The following is a 16,656-nucleotide window of genomic DNA, read 5'->3' on the forward strand; positions in this document are numbered from 1 at the left end:
GTGAACTTTGGCAACTACAAGAAAGTGATCAGAACCGCAGTCTGCTCCCCTGAAAGTCTTAACATTTTCCATACTAGTGTGCCATCTAAGATCTATAAGAACATGATCAATCTGGTTTCGGGTGTGTCCATCCGGAGAGACCCAAGTTGCTTTATGAATGTGAAACATCCCCTTAGAAAAATTAATGAATTACTGTGCTGATAAACCTCTTACGTTATTTGGTTTTCAAACAGCTGAGCAGAACTGAACGTACTGAGACATTTCTCTCTTTGCTTATTCTGATCAACACTAAACTGACACACAATATTTTTAGCGCAACGCAATCTGACTTTCAATAATCCCTACAAAAGAATGGCCCTGACTAACAATAACCTATACCTTTCATTAATCACTTACCTCACAAAAATCTTCGTTACTCGAACTACTGCAGTACAGCGAGCGCCAATACTGACAGCTAAATAAAAGATTCTAACTACTGAAGGCACTAACTACTGATAGGCATAGTTAACAAATGAAAGATTTTGATAGAGAACGAACAATGTGTCCAGTATTACAAATTTACTCATCCTGATGGACACACGTCCAGATCGTCCGCTCTCAAAATTCTGCCATCTCTCTCCCCACATCCACCACTGCTGGCGGCTCACCGCCAACTGCGCAACGCTACGCGCTGTCCACATTCACCTCCAACTGCGCAACGCTACTCGCTGTTCACATCCAACTGCCCAACACCACAACAGCAAAAATGCCAACCAGCCACAGACTGCACACAGCACAGTCACTGATTTTCATACAGAGTACTACGTGGCGTTACCAACATAAAAACCTAAACAGCCTACTTACGAATGTCCTTCCTTTTGAAATATGTGCTCTCAACAATCATGTCTTTTGAAACAGCAAAATTAACCACCCTTGTGCCATTATCATTCGAAATGTTATGCAAACTTTCTTTCCCAATTGTAGGCTGGAATGCTTCCTCCTTCCCTATCTTCACATTAAAATCACCCATGATTAATTTTGTGTCGTACGAGGAGAACTCATCCCACAGTTGATCTAGTTCTTCATAAAACCGTCTTTAATAACCTCTTCAGTATCCTCAGTTGGTGCGTGTACATTAATTACTACTAGTCTATTCCACCTGCCGGACAACGCTATAACTTATAGTCGGACACTAATGAACCTTATATCTCTGATTGCATGAAGCACTTTTCTCTGTACTGCGAAACCTGTTCCGAAACTGTGAGCTTCCGCACCTCCATAGAAAGATGTATAGTTACCCCTCTGTATGCTACCCTGCCCCTGCCACCGCGTTTCTTGAATAGCTGTAATGTCTACATGGTATCTATCTAATTCGTCCCATAATGTCTGGAACGTTCCTGGCCTGTTCAAAAACGATCCATGTTTCCAACCTGAAAGTTCCTTTCGGCCTGAATCTCTTCGAAGTAGGTTCCTCCCGAAGATCCGAATGGGAACCTAGTTTACCTCCGGACTGTTTTACTTCAAGGGGACCCATGCCCATTAATGTTGCTGATTCTTGATGAATAGATTTGATAATAAGAGAAGAAGAAACAGGGACGGTTCATCACTCCATCGCCTGCTCCCCACCGGCTGTCCGCGACTGCTTATTTTTTTGTATTCAGAGCTACCCTTAATATCTGAAGGCCGTATCCCCTATCCGCAACCTGGGGACGCGCTGTGCTGTGGTGGTAGGGGCCCACGAGATAGCTTAAACTGTTAAGCCCAAATAAATAATAAAATAATCTAAAAGAAACTATCACGTAGTGGTGCTTGAGACTGTATCTATAGCGTCATGAGTTGTCTGCTATGTAGGACATTGCAAGCGCCTGTAGATCCACCTCTCCGCAAACGGGAGTTGAAAATGGCGTAATGCTAGGTTACGAATATACGAATCTGACAATAGACTGTGTAACCTTTGGAGACAATGATCATCCTAGACCCTTTGGCAACGGCAGCAAAATAACCAGCTGAAGACTCGGGCAGCGAAAGATGGTCTTTAAATCTTTGGGAAGATACAGTTTATGTCAAACACAAAATGAGCGCCAGGAGAACTAGAGGTCTGACCAGGGAAAATTAAGCAGGTATAAAAGTTTAAATACCTGGACGAATGGGACAAAGCTTAACCTATTTCAGGATGAAGCCTTTTTGTCATCCTTCAACGCAATGTAAATATCCTGCCAATTAACTAAAAGCATCCGCAATAATATCATAAAACACCAAAATTAGACTCTATTACACAGTTATTCGACAGGAGACCCTGTCTGCAGTAGTTATAATGTCCAGGAACTACATAAAAAATTAGAGAAAAATACTGCAACCCATCAAAGAAAACGTTGAGTACAGAAGAAGTCACAACCAATAACTATATAAGCAAATTTGCCTTTTATGGCACAAATAAGCCCCGAAAGGATATTTAAATTGATACTAGCATCTTCACAACGGCTGAAAAAATTTACGAGAACCGGATGTTTCCCCTGAAGATATTCGGGAGTTTCACCTGCTAAAGGCAAAACTACAAACACACAAAGTTTTCTAGGAAAAGCAGAAGCTGAGGACAGGCAAGGCGTGGGCCCAAGAGAGAAAAGAGCACTGTAAACGAATGCAGGAGCACTGAGCGACATTTAAAACACGAAAAAGAGACAGTTAAACTGAATTGGTTCCGTATTGTTCGAAATGAAGAAAGTAGGTTAAGGAGATGTACACTCATGCTCATAAATTAAGGATAATGCTGACACATGGTGAAACAACGCTCTGGTGGGCGGTTTGCGGGTTTAAATCATCTCGGGGTAGGACCATGCGGTGCATTTGGCCTGCAGTCGTCTCACGGTGGCGCGGGCAGCAGTCCACATACGCAGAGGTGTGTTGGTGCATGTCAGAGTACAGTGCAGCGAGTAAGTGTGCAGATGTTTTCAGACGTGCTAATGGTGACTGTGTGTTGAAAATGGCTCAAAGAATACACATTGGTGACGTCATGAGGGGTAGAGTACTAGGGCGACAGGAGGCTGGTCAAGCACAGCAGGTCGTAGCACGGGCCCTCCGTGTGCCACGAAGTGTGATCTCAAGATTATGGCAACGATTCCAGCAGACAGTCTACAGGCGACTGAACAGACATGGTTTATTCGCCCGGAGACCTGGAAGGTGCATTCCACTGACCCCTGGTCAAAGGAGAGCCCATAAAGCCTGGTGTCAAGGACACAGTACATGGTCATTGGAACAGTGGTCCAGGTTATGTTCACGGACAAGTCCAGGTATAGTCTGAACAGGGACGTGTATGGAGGTCGTGGTTTGATGGTGTGGGGTGGGGTTATGATTGGTGCACGTACACCCCTGCATGTCTTTGACAGAGGAACTGTAACAGGTCAGGTGTATCGGACGTCATTTTGCACCAGTATGTCCGCCTTTTCAGGGGTGCAATGGATCCCACCTTCCGCCTGATGGTTGATAACGCACGGCCCCATCGAGCTGCCATCGGACAGGAGTACCTTGAAACAGAAGATATCAGGCGAATGGCCTTCCTGTTCTCCAGACCTAAACCCCGTCGAGCACGCCTGGGATGCTCTCGGTCGACGTATCGCTGCACGTCTTCAAACCCTTACCTCACTTCAGGAGCTCCGACAGGCACTGGTACAAGAATGGGAGGCTATACCCCAGCAGCTGCTCGAGCACCTGATCCAGAGTATGCCAACCCGTTGTGCGGCCTGTGTACTTGTGCATGGTGATCATATCCCATATTGATGTCGGGGTACATGCGCAGGAAACAGTGGCATTTTGTAGCACATGTGTTTCGGGACGGTTTTCTCAACTTATCACCGATACTGTGGACGTACAGATCTGTGTCGTGTGTGTTCCCTATGTGCCTATGCTACTAGCGCCAGTTTTGTGTAGTGTCACGTTGTGTGGCACCACATTCTGCAATTATCCTCAATTTATGAGCATGAGTCTACATAACCGTCTAAAAGTCCAAATGCGAAGATTACAATAATTTTACATTTGTAGCGGAAGGTATCAGACCGTTACACGAAATACTGTCTCGACCACCACTACGGCCATGATATTTTCCATGTCGTAAAGCCTGGAGTAGTGTATTCACAACGGACCAAGAGCTACTGGGACGCTCTGCCCATGAAATCCTACTTTATTGGCCTGGGGACTTAAGTGTTAAATGTTTCTCAGACGAATGAGATGCAGTGAATTAGATGGCGAGCAAATTACAGGTTTAATTCTTATGCACATAAAAGTATGTACAGACACTAAACTTGAAAAGTTTGACTCAAGTGACAGGCCTTAGCTATAGAATAAAACAGGGCCTAATCAAAGGTTTTTTTTCAGAGATTTTCTTGGGTTTTATTTGGTTGTAAGGCAAATGCTATAACAGGAAATTCTCATAGTTTACGTATCCTACCTGACGTATCCTCCCATATCCTGTCTATGTATTCCAACCCGCGTCTTATAATTTAATAATTTTTCGAGAATGCGGGACCACAGTCATAATATGTACCTTTAAAGTCAGTACCGCTGTTAGACTTTTGTTTATTTACAGTGTTACATGTACACTTACACATCATGATTTCGGCTTCAAAGTGCCATTATCAAGTGTTTTAAGTGTTATACATTGCCTAAGATGGCACACTGTCGTATTAAAATACACTATTAGACACATTGCCTAAGAGTCGATATTTCTGGCAGAGCCTACTGTTTTCTTTCATTACTGAGTACACCATCTTGACTCTTCGAGAAATATCGACTCTTAGACAATGTGTCTAATAGTGTATTTTATTACTACAGGATGCCATCTTAGGCAATTTATAACACTTAAACCACTTGATAATGACACTTTGAAGCCGAAATCATGATTGTGTAAGTGTAAATGTAACACTGTAAACAAACAACAGTCTAATGGTGGTACTGACTTTAAAGATCTTGTAATTTCACAGTTCAGTTCTGTCCAATTGCTACCAGATATTATTAAAGAGTGTTGCTTTGACATCGAAACGTCCACTATGTTTGCCGAAGAAATGGAGGAAGAAGCGAAATATTAAAAAATATTTAAACAGTTATCTAGTACACTTGAAACTACTAAGTTGGTTTTTCTTTTTCAAGCGTAGCCGAGCTCTCTATCACAGAGGAAACGAAGAAGGGTCTGAGTTAAGAGACACGTCCACGTTTAGGCTATTAGAGACAGTACTTCAGCGTCGATGGACAAAACCCTGGAGGCTGAAGTAGTGGAAACAACCGTCTTCGTGTTATGAAACTCATCGCTTTCCGCTTTAAATGAGTTACTGAAACCAGTCGACGTGAACGTTATTCCAGTTTATAAACCACTGGGGTACCGCACTTGCTTCCTCGCTGAGTTCTGATTCGTATCTTCAGTCGTCGGTGGTACTTCAGTTGGGAGTACTGAGCTGAGAGAGATCCAGACGTGGTTAGAAGAAGACAACTGTTGGTTAAATTCATTTAGAGCACTAGAAACACGAACATTTAACTGACAGGGGAAAGTACTACTACACACGTCTTACAGTTTCGTAGTTACAGTCTTTCCGGTTCTTACTCGGCGTTGTTAGGGAAGCTGCCTTAACATCCACCATATTTGCCGAGGAAATGGCCGAAGAAGTGAAATATTCAGACTCAAAATTGTCCATATATTTCCCGCGCAAAAGAATAAATTTTAGAGTTGCCATGTAATTGAGCGTCTCGAGGGATGGCAGTAAATTCAGCACGAAGGAAGTGCCCGAGACGGGCAGAAATGAAAAAGCCATTTACGCCGGGCGATTACTGCGGCTACTTGCGGACTCGACGGCGTATAACTCGCGTCGGCCGGCCGCTATGAGCGCTGTAAAGCGGCCAGGAATCCCTCTTAGGCCGGACAGGGGCCTCGTTACTGGCGACTAACGCCCGCCGTAATGATTCCGGCTGCCAGCGCCGTACCCAGTGTCCGGTGAAATTGCCGCTGCCACAGCGCCGCTTAAAAGGTTTGCGTGCCGCGTCCACTACCGGATTATTTACGTTAATGGCGCTCTGTCATCACAGAACAGTAACCTTTAATTGGACGGCATTATATGACATGAGCTGGGAGTGAGTACCTCATTAAGTGCCTGCAGTCAATTAAGATCGTCACATAAATTATATTAAAGTAATTAACGTCTCAGCAATCCGAGCGTCATTAAGGATAAGAGGGGTTTTAAATTATTTGTGACAAAAAGTGTTTGTCTTCGTAAGAAGTGCTTTCGTTCCTTCTACTCTCTCGGCTTCTCGTTAGGTATCATTGGGGTGCTGGTGGGTCTCATTCAAATTAAGCTGTATCTGCACCTAAGGCACCTACGATGTTGGGGAGCAGTTTTGAAGATAAATCACCTAAGCGTTAGCTGGATGAAGGTCGTAAGTTCTTCGTGCAGCCTACCTGGGAAAGTGCAGCGTGTATGCCCGTATCAGAGAAATGGAATACAGAGGAAGCAAGATTAGAGATTAACAACCCTTCGAGAAGGGGGATACAGTAGATAGGCTCCATTCCAACAGCAGTGAAGTAAATTGATCATTCGTCCGGCACACTACAGTTTGGAGAAAGTGAAACACTGATTGAGGCCATGACACTGTAAAAATGACTAGATTTATCGCGCTGTTCACTCACTGTGACTGGGGAAATTCCGTACGGAGTAGAGCCACCACGTTGTGGAATCAGAGCAGCTAGACCTCATGGCACAAAATCAAACAGCGCCCGTATATGCTTCTGGGGAATTCCCTGAGAAGCGGTTTGTAAGCGCGTCCACAAAGCGTCAACTGTGGCTGCCGGAGGACCTGAACGAACAAATTGTCGATCGACTGTATTCTAGATAAGTTTGTTGGGCGAACCCGTTGTTCTTCGAAGAAGACCTGCACATTCCTCGCCACATACGACCGGGCGTTGTCCTGCTGAAATATAAGATGTCGAACCGTTTGCACAAGGGGAAGTGCCTCGGGCTATACAAGCTCCCTCATGCAGCGGTAGAAGTTCACATCGCTGTCAAGAGGCGTCGAACAAGATGTCGAACAGTCAACGCAGACATGTCCACGCCCGTTGCAGTGCTCCAACGTCGCGCATACACTGTGGAAGAAGCTGTTCCGTCCGTTACTGCCAGGAGACAAGCTGACGGCCATTCGCGCTGTGTTCACAGTGTGTCGTGTCCAGTACCATGTCGCCGCTGTGCAAGGCCCTCTTCTCTCCACTGGTTCCACATGCGCACCACTGTTGAAGCAGCGAGACCTGCACAAGCGGCATTGTCACGGAATGGCAGACCTGCCTCCCGCAAACGCATCTTTGGCCCTGTTAGAACGTATTCACATGCCTGTACTCTACCCTGTGATGTCGGCGAGGTACAGTACAACACACATCAAAAAAAGTTTTGCATCACCCCAGTTCCCAGAACTCCTGAAGACAGACGTTGACTGTAGATAATTTATCACAGATACAGTCCCTATGACTGTTCAGAGATGTCAGTAAACCCGCCTAAAGATGTAAACAACCATGCATGAGAAGCGCCTACTAGACGGAGGAGTGTCCGACACCCGATCAGCTTCAGTCACTCCACCAGGAAGCAGGTACACGGATCGTGTTGTCCGTAGTTCAGCCATGCCTAGACGATCAATACCGCGGTTCCATCGCGTCCGCATTGTTACTTTGTGCCAGGAAGGGCTCTTAACAAGGGAAGTGTCCAGCCGTCTCGGAGTGAACCAAAGCGATCTTATTCGGACACGGAAGAGATACAGAGAGACAGGAACTGTCCATAACATGCCTCGCTCAGGCCGCCCAGGGGCTACCACTGCACTGGGATGCCCGCTATCGGCGGATTATGGCTCGGAGGAACACTGACGGCAACGTCCACCATGTTGAATAATGCTTTTCGTGCAGCCACAGGACATTGTGTTACGACTCAAACTGTGCACAATAGGCAGCATGATGCGCAACTTCACTCCCGGCGTCCATGGCGTGGTCCATCTTTGCGACCACTACACCATCCAGAGCGGTACAGATGGGCCCAACAACATGCCAAATGGACTGCTCAGGTTTTGCATCATGTTCTCTTCACCGATGAGTGTCGCATATGCCTTCAACCAGGCAATCGTCGGAGACGTGTTTGGAGGCAACACGGTCAGGCTGAAGGCCGCAGACACACTGTCCAGCGAGTGCATCAAGGTGGAGGTTCCCTGCTCTGCTGTTTTGGGGTGCCATTATGTGGGGCCGATGTACGCCGCTGCTGGTCATGGAAGGCACCGCAACGGCTGTACGATTGGTGAATGACATCCTCCGACCGATAGTGCAGCCATATCGGCAGCATATTGGGGAGGAATTCGTCTTCATGGACGACAATTCGCTCTCCCATCGTGCGCATCTTGTGAATGACTTCCTTCAGAATAACGACATCGCTTGACTAGAGTGGCCAGCATGTTCTCCAGACATGAACCCTATCGTACATGCCTGGGATAGATTGAAAAAGGCCGTTTATGGACGACATGATCCGCCAATTACTCTGAGGGATCTACGCCGAATCGCCATTGAGAAGTGGGACAATTTGGACCAACAGTGACTCGACGAACTTGTGAACAGTATGCCACGACGAATGTTGGTATGCATCAATGCAAGGGCACATGCTACTGGGTATTAGAGACTCGAACTCGGAACTTTTGCCTTTCGCTGGCAAGTGCTCTCGGTCGGGCACACAGTTTTAATCTGCCACGAAGTTTGATATCAGCGCACACTCCGCTGCAGAATGAAAATCTCATTCTGGAAACATCCCCCAGGCTGTGGCTAAGCCATGTCTCCGCAGTATCCTTTCTTTCAGGGGTGCTAGTTCTGCAAGGTTCGCAGAAGAGCTTCTGTAAAGTTTGGAAGGAAGGAGACGAGATACTGGCAGAAGTAAAGCTGTGAGTACCGGGCGTGAGTCGTGCTTCGGTAGCTCAAATGGTAGAGCACTTGCCCGCGAAAGGCAAAGGTCCCGAGTTCGAGTCTCGGTCGGGCCCACAGTTTTAATGTGCCAGGAAGTTTCAGGTGGAAATGATGTTTATGTTGATCTCTATTCCAATTTTCTGTACAGGTTCCGGAACTTTGCGAACCGAGGTGATGCAAACCTTTTATTGATGTGTGTACTTGATTACACGCTTACACTTCGTACGACGGTTCCGCACCGACTGAGCTTTGCGTAACAGTGACCTGTTGAGTCACACAAAAGAGGGCTGTTGGCATTCACCATCCTTCTACTATTTAAATCACTTATCGTGGAAAGTTGCAGACTGTTGCTTCCGAGTGTTTCACTTCTTACAAACAGTAGTGTATTTTGTAAAAATAAAATGGGATTGGTCCAGGGCAATAGTAGCGTTTACAAAGAGGGAGCAAGGCGTTGGAATTTCAGCTTAGAATCAGTCTTACAAGGGGGCTGCACCTACTCGTTTTCACCGATTGTACATGTAGAGCTTGACCAGAAATGAAAGCGATGGAAGTGGGAGCACTAGATGGCCAAATGTTTAGGAAAAATGGAATTTTTGTCACGAGTCGGACGCGACAAGTTCCATTTATGTTAGCGTAGTTTACAGGCAGCGGTTGGAGCAACGCAAGAAGTACAGAATGGTAACCCGAAGGCCGTGGAGTCTACTCCCCACTGGGAAAAGTATTTTAAGTTCCTTTTATTTTCAATTTTTACGTTACGCGAAGAGTCACCCTCCACTTCTTTATACTCCCATCGATAGTCGACTTCTTCGAACCAAACCAAATCTTAGTCGCACATAAACACATACACCGACAAAACTTCCATTACTTTCTCGTGTATTTTACTTCCAATTTGAATGTATTTTTCAGTTATTATTACTGAACTTTCTGATCTGCTCAAATAGTTTTCGGCCAAAGGAAGTAAGCCACAAGGCGGCGCTTCGACGCTTCGCTATGGATGGTATCATAGTGTGGCTCCTGTTGTTCTTCTACCTATGTTCCAGACACATCGATATTTTCGCTTGTACTGTCAGACGTTTTCCGTCGATTCGAAATTTTTCACAATATTCTCACTGTGTTCTCGCAATATCATGGTAAAGTTCACGCTACTCGGTCGAGTGCTAGCAACCGAATGATCTCTGTAGCTGTTACTAGGCTTGTCCCCAATGACCGATGGGCCAAATTAAAATGCACCGGGAACCTATTGTAGGAATGCAACTTCCAAGGGTTGGTAAGTGGGTAAAATAAAGCAGACGGGATACGAAGTCCTGTACCCTTCAGTTACAATGCCTTCTTGGAAAGTTATTTGCAAGGTCCTCGTGGACGCAGTAAGTACAATCCTTTCTTGGTAATTTATGTGGAATATCAAATTTTCTTTGCCTTTCTTTTTCATGTATTTTGTGAAAATACTAATAATGGCAAGGTTTCAGTTTATTTGCAGTGTAATTAACGTTGAAGTTGAAAAAACTAAAATAAAAAAAAGCTTCCACGGAAACTACGCTAAAATAAATGGCTCATGCCTCGCCCGGCACGAGCCAGAGATGATATTTTTCCTAAACGCTCGGCCATCTGGAGCTCACATTTCTGTCACTTATTTCTGCTCCAGCCCTGCGTATAGCATAAACTTGAGCGAAATCGGTGGGGACGAGTAGGCACAGTCCACTTGTTAGTGTGTTTTAGTGCATCCTTTTATATTCGGAAGACATATATTATACAAAAAATGAGCTGCGTGGGAGATATGTCATTCAGGAACCCTAACTTACAGAAAAGGACAGTATTTTTAAAGGACCGCTCTAGCTACCGTTTACTTCTATTTAAACCGATGTTAACATTTAAATTAACTTGAAATGAATGAAAGACAAGCCAGTCGACCAGATGAACATGAAATGAAGTTGTTGGTTACTTTACGTGCAGTCCTGAAACAACTTGCTGCTAGTTATTTTTTCATCTGCTGATCCTAATTTTTCAAAACTGCTTCAGGTGTACCTTTGGATTCTAAGATTCGCTATCATATCCGGCTTCACATACTATGTGCAGGACTTTACATCTGCTAAATTCCCGTTAAGGTTTTGCAATATGATTTAAAATTTGAAACCACGTGTTTCAAGAAATTACGTTCAAATGTGTTCAAATATGTGTGAAATCTTATGGGACTTGATTGCTAAAGTCATCAGTCCCTAAGCTCACACACTACTTAACCTAAATTATCCTAAGGACAAACACACACACCCATGCCCGAGGGAGGACTCGAACCTCCGCCAGGATCAGCCGCACAGTCCATGACTACTGCACTTGCGACCGCTCGGCTAATACCACGCGGCAAGATATTACGTGTCTTCTTTCGTGCAGTCTGTATTATATAATGTTAATGCATACTTCATCTGAAGATATAGTATAAGACTGCGAAATCTAACAACCACCAAAGCGAATTACAGTTACAAGAGTGGTAGAACACTCAGGTTATGGGATACTCTCTCGAAACATGTTTAAATGTAATATAAAGCCTTTAACAAAGAGAAAGTTAACCACGATAATATCAAGCTTTTATTATACGAACGGGACTCAAATAGGCAGATGTGATGTATGATGGTGTGATTTAGATGTACAGACAAACAAATGGTTACAATTTCAGAAAAATTGAATGATTTATTCAAGAGAAAGAGCGTCACAAACTTAACAAGTCAATAACGCGTTGCTTTACATCTGGCTCTTATGCAATTATTTATTCGGCTTGGCATTGATTGATACAATTGTTAGATATCAACCTGAGGGATATCGTGTCAGATTCTTTCCAATTGGCACTTTAGATCGTCAAAATTGCCGGTTAGTTGGAGGGCTCTGCCCGTAATGTTTCAGACGTCCTCAGTTGGGGAGAGATCTGATGAACTTGCTGACCACGGTAATGTTTGGTAAGTATGAAGACAAGCAATAGAAACTCTCGTCGTGTTAAATTTAATATAAAGCCTTTAACAAAGAGAAAATTAACTCCGATGATATTAAGCCGACAAAAAGGGGCGTTGAATGTCGTCGACGTACTGTCGTTCTGTAAGTGTTCCGCGGATGACCACCAGAGGGGTTGAATGCCACTCCAGACTATCACTCCAGGTTGTCGGGCTGTACAGTGGACGACAGTGAGGTCGTTATCCGATCACCGTCCGAGGCGTCTCCAGACAGGTCTTCGGTGGTCATCGGGGATCAGTTCGAAGCGAGACTCATCACTGAAGACAGTTCTAGTCCAGTTAATGAGGTTCTAGGCTGAAGATATGTCTCAGACGTCCCGAACAACGATAGGGTACCAAACTGGGTGTTGCCCGCCATATGGCCCGACAACCAGGAGTGATGGTCTACTGTCTTCGAGCTAGCCAAACCCTACCTTGGCCACCACGGTCGCCGGATTTCTCCCCAATCGAGAATGTTCGAAGTATTATGGGCAGAGCCCTCCAACCAGCTCGGGATTTTGACGACGTAACAAGCCAGTTGGATAGAATTTGTCAGGACATCCCTATGGAGAACATCCAGCGACTCTATCAAGCAAAGCCGAATAATTGCTTGCATAAGAGCCAAAGGTGGACCAACGTATTACTGCATTGTTCAATTTGTGAAGCTCTTTCTCTTGAATAAATCATCCAATTTTTCTGAAATTGGAATTATTTGTTATTCTATGCGTGTACATCACATCTACCCACTTCCGTCCCATTCGGGTAATTTCTCCGTGGTGCGTCATTTTTTTTCTTTTCTTTGTTATTTTTTTCTGTTAGAGTGTATACTCTCGTCAAACTAAGAACCGATATGAAATCATTATTGTGAAAAGCGAATGAAAAACTTGTTGTAAGATATCTGGGAAAACGAAATATATTCGTAAAGGAAATCACACAAAAGACGCTAGTCCGACTACTTGAGTGGTATTAGTGTAGTGTCTAGAGTCCTTAGAAGTAGGTATAACAACAGATGTCAGACACGCCCTGTAGGATGGTAACATGTCGATATAACCAATACTACAGTGTAACAGAATCACTTGGGCAAACTAAAAGGGAATCCATGAAGTAAAGACGACGTAGTTTTTCCAAAACCCGTTGGGTAAATGTAGTGAGCTTGTTCTCAACGATCACTGTACGACCATTGTGCTGTCACCTTCGTATATTTCACGTAGCGATCTTGAGAACAAGGCAAGAGACTGTAGGCATGTACAGAGGCTTAAAGACATTTTTCACTCGCTCAATAAGCGAATGTGTTAGGAAACAAAATATTGAACACTGGCACGATGTAGCTTATGCCAAGCATAATACAATGACTTGCTGAGTATACATTTAGATGTGGAAATGCCGAGAACACGGAAGGTAAAATTGCAGAAATACATTATATTGCGTAATACCGATAATTAGTTTTTTCACATATTTACTCACCACGAATACTGCTACAAAATAAAATATGGCTTCTAATAGTATGGAGTGGCAACGCAGTAAGCTCCGAATAGCGTGTCACAGCCTCTCGAAGTTCACTTCCTGACGAAATAAGCACTCAGAAGACACAATTACATGTGAACGTAACTTATGACGTGTACATAGTATCGGCAGCAATGTAAATGATTAAAGTTTCAATTATTTGTGGCTATCTGAACCATCACCAAAGTGCATTAGCATTGTTCGTGTTAAATTCTGTTACCAGGCCTACTAGGCTACGTAAGGAGTGCGAACAGAATCAGAAGTTGAATGATCACTGCGGAAGACAGGGAGATTCTCTGTACTCGTGTGACACAGACTTAGAAAGAGGCCTCATTGTGGCTCACTATTTGAAGGGCTGGTAGAAGCGTGCAATATCAGATTTGTGAGTCATTTGGATATGACACTGGCCCGACACTGGACTGCAGGAGAACTAGAGGCTGGCATACTCATTGTCAAGGTTGCGATCGAGCACATCTGATCACCACAAGAGAGGACCGCCGAGAAGTGCACTGAACAAATAGTACCCACTCACATTTGCGCCTAACATCCGAGAACAAGTAATGGACTCCCTCCAGCATCCTGTGTCAAGCTGTATTATTGTTAGGATACTAGCGGCAGACGGACCACGGAATTACGGTTCCATGCGTAGGATGTCGTTGATTCTACAGCACAGACGGCTGCGTTTAGTTTGGTGCCGTGACCTCATATCACTAACTGCTGATAAATGGCGTCACATTGTGTTCAGAGATGAAAGGTGATTCTGCGCTACCGTGGATGGCCATCGTTGGCGATTATGGCAGCGACATGAGGAGAGATACCATTTTCCCAATGTTTTGGACAGGCACAGCAATGTTACACTGGGCACCTGTTGTGGGACGCCATCGGGTTTGACTAATGACGGCATAACGGGACGTCACAGACATTCTGTCTCCTCACGTGTCACCTCTTATGCGATAGTATCGTGGTGTCGTTTTTCCACAGGACACTGCTCATCGGCACATGGCACGTGATGAACGCTGTGGGTGATGCTGAGGTATTCCTGTGGCCAGCAAGTTCCCCAGAGCTGTGCCAGACAGAAAGTATGTGGGACCAGCTCGCACATCAAATCTGTCTTACTGCCAGTTTCTAGGACATCAGTGACAAGTTGATATTTGGCAGTAAATTGTTGGCTTCACAGGTCTCATCTTTTGTTGTCATAATGTGATTTGATTAATTTACTTTGAGTTTGTTCCCGCCATCATCTATTTTACACCCTGTTTTTAACGTTCTTCCACCTCACTACGTTACTTTAAATTACTGCTGTCGCTGAACTGCTTCTTTACCAGACCGTGAGCGGCGTTAGCAGCGCGTATCCATATATCCCCTCTCGTAATATCTTTACTTGACTGCTATTACTTCGCCGTCTTTGTCTGTCGTAAGCAGTTCGTGTAGTGAGTTCGGATAACGAGTTCGGGCTGGCAGTCAGTTGGAACGCGTCTGGAGCGCACTCCGGACCTGCCAGTCGGGGAGTTGCAATGGGGCACTAGTGCAGTCGGGTTGGAGCAGCAGTGAGGTCTGCGTCTACATGCCTCTCCCGACCATTGCCGCCACGCTTCATTTTAGCCAGGCCACGGTCTTGGTGGATCGTCGGTAGGTCGTCCAACCGGACGACGCGTTTTGGCTCGCCGATCGTTCATGAGTCGGCTGTGTGTGCGTGCATCGACTCCCGAATGTCTTCGTGTGTGCTTAGTTAGTGTTGGGTATCGTTCAGGTCTTCGTGCAAGTTTTATGTCTGGTTGTGTGTGTAGTTCGCATTAGTTTCTTTGACAAGTTATTTTAAATGTGTCAGCGTACTGCCTCTGAGAAGTCGGTCGTTTCATCGGGCGACGTGTAACTGGTTTTCCGAGTGCTTCTGGGCCCCTGCAATTACCATCTTGTGGAACTTTTGTGGGTCCTTTCCTGGTGCAGGGATGTCGTTTAGCCAGTGGGCGTGTTTCCTCGGCATGGTTGGGTCCGAGCCAGTATTTTCGCCGTCGTGTGTCTGGAAGTGAGCCGGAGACGCACCAGCAGTGCAGTCCCGACGGAGCAGCAGTCGCTGACGGATCAGCAGGCAGTCGGTCGGTTGGTGCGAACCAGGGAGGGCATCTCCGTGCGGTGCAGCCGCTTGAGTCCGCTGCCGGGCCCTGTGCAGCGTCGCAGCGTGTATGGAGCTGTCCGATCGTTGCGAGATTCGTGGTTTACCGACTCAGGGCGTCAAGGTTGAGTAGTAATTTCAACTACCCAAGCCACGTCCATTCCTGTTGTGGTGGTTCGTTTCGGTGGTACGCTGTTGGGCAGATTTGCTGTTCGAATTCTCATATACCGATTGGTGGCAAGCAAGTCGTTGTGTCGGTCAGTCTGTGGCTGTCCCCTGGTTGGGTTCCAACGGATCAAATACAGTTGGGCTCACCACCTGTCTCACCTAAGTGAACGGGGACAGACCGACCTCCCTGGAGGCTTTCTGAGCGCCACAGGTGTTTAATCACCTGTTGTCAGCTATTTTAAATTTTAGGCATATGGTTATTTGTTTGTTTTCTTAAAATTTTGCAAAATTAGTTTTTAAATTTATCTTTCAAGCTCAAACACGGTGGCCTTCTGCCTTTAAAGGTCTATGGTAATATATTCTAAAATTTTGGAATTTAATTGTGGCCCTCAGCTATTTGTTTTGCACCTTGCGTATGTTGTTTTTTGAATTATTTTATTGCTATCTTTATTGGATTTTTATCTTGTTAAGACTTCTTGTTGGAGGCCTTCAGCCGTGAAAGAGTTGCATTCGGTAAAGATTCGGCTTTGTGCCGGTTCGGTTGTGAAGGTTGTTAAATTACAATAAATGACAATTAGAAGCAGAAACTGACCTCAACCCTGGGCTCTTTCCACAATCCTATTACCTGTTCTGCCCAACGGGTTTAGCGGGCGTCTCAGCTAGTTGATGTATGCTCACGTTTATAAATGGTTGGCTCTGAGCACTATGGGACTCAACTGCTGAGGTCATTAGTCCCCTAGAACTTAGAACTAGTTAAACCTAACTAACCTAAGGACATCACAAACATCCATGCCCGAGGCAGGATTCGAACCTGCGACCGTAGCGGTCTTGCGGTTCCAGACTGCAGCGCCTTTAACCGCACGGCCACTTCGGCCGGCCGCTCACGTTTATAAAAAGCAGTATAAAGTGATTGAGGAGATTAGGACGTCAATTAACATATCACTTTCCTCTGTCTGCTGGTA

The sequence above is a fragment of the Schistocerca serialis genome, chromosome 5, assembly GCF_023864345.2.
Source record: "Schistocerca serialis cubense isolate TAMUIC-IGC-003099 chromosome 5, iqSchSeri2.2, whole genome shotgun sequence".
NCBI classification, from domain to species: Eukaryota; Metazoa; Arthropoda; class Insecta; order Orthoptera; family Acrididae; genus Schistocerca; species Schistocerca serialis.